Here is a 4,952-nt window from a genome sequence, read left to right on the forward strand (position 1 = left end):
CCCACCCACATAAACATAGCAAATGGAAACCTCTCCTGCATAGATCTAACCCTATGCCCCCCGTCCCTAGCACACAGACTAGAATGGAAAGTACTACCCCACTTACTTAGAAGTGACCATATACCTATCCAAATAAAATTTATTCCAAGGAAAGCTATCACAAACAAAAACAAAAACAAAAGATGGAATTTAAAAAAACCAAACTGGCTCTCATTTGAAAAAATGGTGGACAAACAAACAAACGAACTACCCAATAATCACGAACAAAACCCAAACGAAATAGCTGAAACCTTCACCCACATAATAACCAATGCAGCAAACAAATTTATCGGAAGCCATATAAAACAAAACACAGAACCAAGAGTACCCTGGTGGAATGATGAAATAAAAACAGCCATCCAAGAAAAAAAAGAAGCTCTCATTAGATTAAAAAAAAACAAAACACTTGAAAACTTCATATTACTCAAAAAACTAAGAGCCAAATCCAAATTTCTAATCAAAAGCAGCAAAAAAAAATTCTGGGAAAAATTCACTGGCTCAATAAACAATAGAACCAACCCAAGGGAACTTTGGAACAAAATCAGATCTCTAAAAGGACTCAATCGAGACAAATAAATACACATATCCAACGAACACACCTCAACATCTCAACCAGAAGAAGTCGCCCAAATAATCGGATCGTTATTCCATGAAAACTTCAGCAACTCAATATACAAACAAGAATTCATAGACAAAATAAAAATCCTTTCCGAAAACACTCCCATACAGTTCGACACTAACCCCCTAGACACATACCAAATTAGTTTGAATGCAACAATAACTTTAAAAGAGATGAATATCGCTCTTAGCAAATGCAAAAGCAAGAGCCCCGGTCCCGATGAAATACCTTACTGCTTCCTACAAAACCTCGGACCTACGGCCAAAAACTACCTACTAAACCTATACAATACAATATGGAGAACAGGAAGAATACCAGAAAAGTGGAAAAAGGAATAATAATACCAATCCCTAAACCAGGTAAAAATAAGAATACTATCGAAGCATACAGACCAATCACACTACTAAACACCATGACAAAAATAATGGAAAAAAATAATTAACACTAGACTAGTTTGGTATCTGGAAAAAACAAAATTATATCAATTGAACAAAGTGGCTTTCGACAAGCAAGATCCACAGTAGATAACCTCTACATAATAAAGTCTGAAATTGTCAAAGCCGAAAACAAACAAATACTGGGAATGATCAGCCTCGACATAACTAAAGCATACGACTCCGTATGGAGACACAGAATACTTCAAATACTCAGCAAAATACTAATAAACGGAAACATGTACAATTATATAAGAAACTTTCTAACCGATAGAAAATTTCAAGTGAAAGTTTCAAACTGCCTTTCAAACAATTTCAGTAAATGGAATTCCCCAAGGATCATCCCTAGCAATACCGCCATGGTTAATGCAAATCAATACAAACACAGAAGTAACAGAAAATAAAAAAAATTAACACAAACCCCAATATCTACAAAAACCTTTTCCACGACACAATACAAAAATATCATGATAGAAAGCATATCTACACCGATGCATCTAAAACAACTGATAGCGTGGGGATAGCAATAGTAGCAGAAAATATAACGATAACATATAAATTACCCACTGAATGCTCAATCTATACAGCCGAAGCATTGGCAATAATGCAATATATAACGCTGTGTTATATATACTACACAACAAAGAAACAACTCCAAACAACTACCTCATAATTAGTGACTCACTCAGTAGCATCACAGGAATCCAAAACACAACGCACCCATCAGACATATCCAAATTAATACAAGAGAAAACCTACGAAGCACGTAATATGGATATAGATATATGCTATGTATGGGTACCCGGACACTGTGGCATACATGGCAATAAAAAAGCAGACTCAGAAGCGTCAAAAGCAGCCTCCTCCCCAGACACCCCACTTGTCAATGTATACACATACGAAGACAAAAAGAAACAAACCAAACAAGTCCTAAATCATGAATGGCTCAAAATGTGGACTAATCAGAGCACAAAGTTAAATTAAATTAAAAACAACATACAAACATAGTACAACCCAGGACTAAAAACAAAAGAAGAAACCATACTAAATCGTTTACGAATAGGGCATACATTTATCACACACAAGCACCTCATGGAGAAAAATGGTCCTCCCATATGTGAAATGTGTGGAGTGGTCTACACAGTCAAACACATTATCACTGAATGTCGAAAATACGATGACATGAGGAAAAAACACCAAATATCACAACAAATCGGAGTGCTTCACTCGGACCCGACCCCCAATCAATCACCAAAATCCTACAATTTATTAAAGAAATTCAGCTATATAACCTAATTTAAGCCATAGTATAAGTCAACCATACAATTGTAAAATCTTAAGGTAATGTCATATACTAATGGCCATAGAAGCCGATGTTTTTTAGATCAATAAAAAAAAAAAAAACAGTAGTTGAAGTTAAAAATATCAAATTAAAAAATATATTTATTTATTTTTTGATAAAAGGTGTCTGGTAAGCACCTTTATCTGTTTTAGATTCTAAATGAAGTGATGAATGTGGATATTGCTTTTACAATGATATGTGTGTGTTTTTTTTTTAAATTTACTAACCACACCAAACCTCACCACATTTTTTAAGACAACTGGGAGAGTAAGTTTTCAGGCATTGTTCTATTGTTGTACAACCATAGTGTACAAATATCTGTAATAAGTACATGAAACATTTTGTCATGTTAGGCTGGCGAAGGTTGGAATATTGCAAGTTCGTGTGTAATAATCGTATACACGAATATGTCTGAAATTAGCAGAAACTTAGGATTCGTAATTCGTGCGTGAACATACATTTTATTACTGGCACTCTAACTTGTAATTTCAAATGATTTCAGCTTATGATTTAAACCCGTAGTGACAAAATATGTATGTTACCTCGGGCATTCGTCTATCGAGTATCGACCTAGGTGCTTAGGTGCTTAACACAGTCAACTTCATATTTTTTAAAAACGTATACCATGGTAAACACTAAACACTGCTATTATTATAGAATTGTCAATTTTTAAAACGGTAGTCATTCAATTGATTCCTATCGTTAAATATATTTCAATTAAACGCATCTTTTGAAAAGTTTAAATATTTTTTTTCATGCAATACAACGTTCTGTTTGCTTATTGGAATTTTTAAAAAAGTATTTTCATCGACTGCACTTTTTAATTAGTCGTACATAACTTACGTGTAACGAAGTGCATGAGTTTCGTGAGCTATATTATATACATATAGCGTTAAATATTAGTAAACTTGTTCAGATATATTAATTATTTTACTGTGTTTTTAAAGATAGAATATCTTATTTTATTATAATATATTCTTCGATATGGTAATGAGTCATTGAGCCCCACTGAAAACGTTAGTGTGAGGGCCCTACTGCTCTGCCCTAATTTATCTAACACAATATACATCACCTATATAAATAAAATATATGTTAATATCGTCTTCATTAAAATAAATATTTTAAAATTTGAAAGCTTAATTAAATATTAAAATTTGAGAACAATTAGGGGAAAGTTATGCAGATTGCAATTATTTGTTGTGTAGTGTCTATACTTGGTATTGTTAAATTATAGAACAATTCTTGTTAAACGCTTATAGAATTCGAAATACAAAAGAGGTTTGTAAACTTCAATCATGATTGTAATAATTATAATAGTTTGAACAATAAATGAACCTAGGTTTATATATGATAACATGGTGAAAATAATATTATGTTTCTAAATCTGTAAAAAAATAAAGAAGATTATAAAATAGTAGGAACTCATGACGAAACTAATAATTTATTTTACTACACATAAGATCCTATAAGTTTTCCAATAATAATACATTCAAATATCTATATTAGAAGGATTTTAATAACTTGTCTTAGATATTTTTTTATTAATAAAATTCGAAATGGGTGAGATTATATTTTAAAGAGTATGAACAGAATATACTTGTGAAATTTGTACCTATATTGATAAATTCATGTACCTTTTATTTTTGTATACAAATTTAATTATTTTTTTTTCATACCAACTTTATACTATACATTCTGTAAAGTATAGCGTCAACTCGTATTAAAATTTAATATCAAACAATCTTTGAAATTCGTATTTTATATAGGTAAATACGTAAATATGATTTATGATTAAATAGTATCTACATCGCATAAGCTTGTATACTGCAGGTATTCGGTCGTGGAATGCAGGTAGTTAATAAATTTATATCTTTATTATAATAATTTATAATTTGTTGCAGTTAATGTAACTATGTAAGGCCATCACCTCTAAGGACTAGAGGGCTTAAGTAAGTACTTACCTAAAAGAATGTTTCAAAAATGTATTTGTTACCTATCTCTAATATTTTAGTCGTTAAGCTTTTTTATTGGTTTATTTTTTACATTCAACTATTTAAGTAAACTGTATTATAAAACCATATTAGACTTAACACTTGCCGAATCTCTATCAAATCAATGGTTGATATTAAACGCTGGTTAGCCCGGATATAAAGCACAACTAAAATATTACTACTATAGACGACCACGGTGATGAGCACGGAATAGTTCCAAGGGTATAGTTATAAATGTCGACTTCAGATTTGTTTCACATAAGATAGATGACCAACATGACTAGCACGGAATAAAAAAACCCATATTATAATACATTTAAGGATAATATTGGGCACCCGAATAAGTTGAACAACTCTAGTTTTACTGTAAATTATTTTTAATCTGTGCATGACAAAATATATACACACAATATATTCATAGCCGGGGTGAGAGGGAGTTAGTATAAATTACTTTAAAACAAATAATCGAAAGAATATTATTTTAAACTTTTTGTATTTGGTCACAACGACCCATGTGGCCATGCTAT

This window comes from Acyrthosiphon pisum, chromosome A2 (assembly GCF_005508785.2).
Source record: "Acyrthosiphon pisum isolate AL4f chromosome A2, pea_aphid_22Mar2018_4r6ur, whole genome shotgun sequence".
Taxonomy (NCBI): Eukaryota; Metazoa; Arthropoda; class Insecta; order Hemiptera; family Aphididae; genus Acyrthosiphon; species Acyrthosiphon pisum.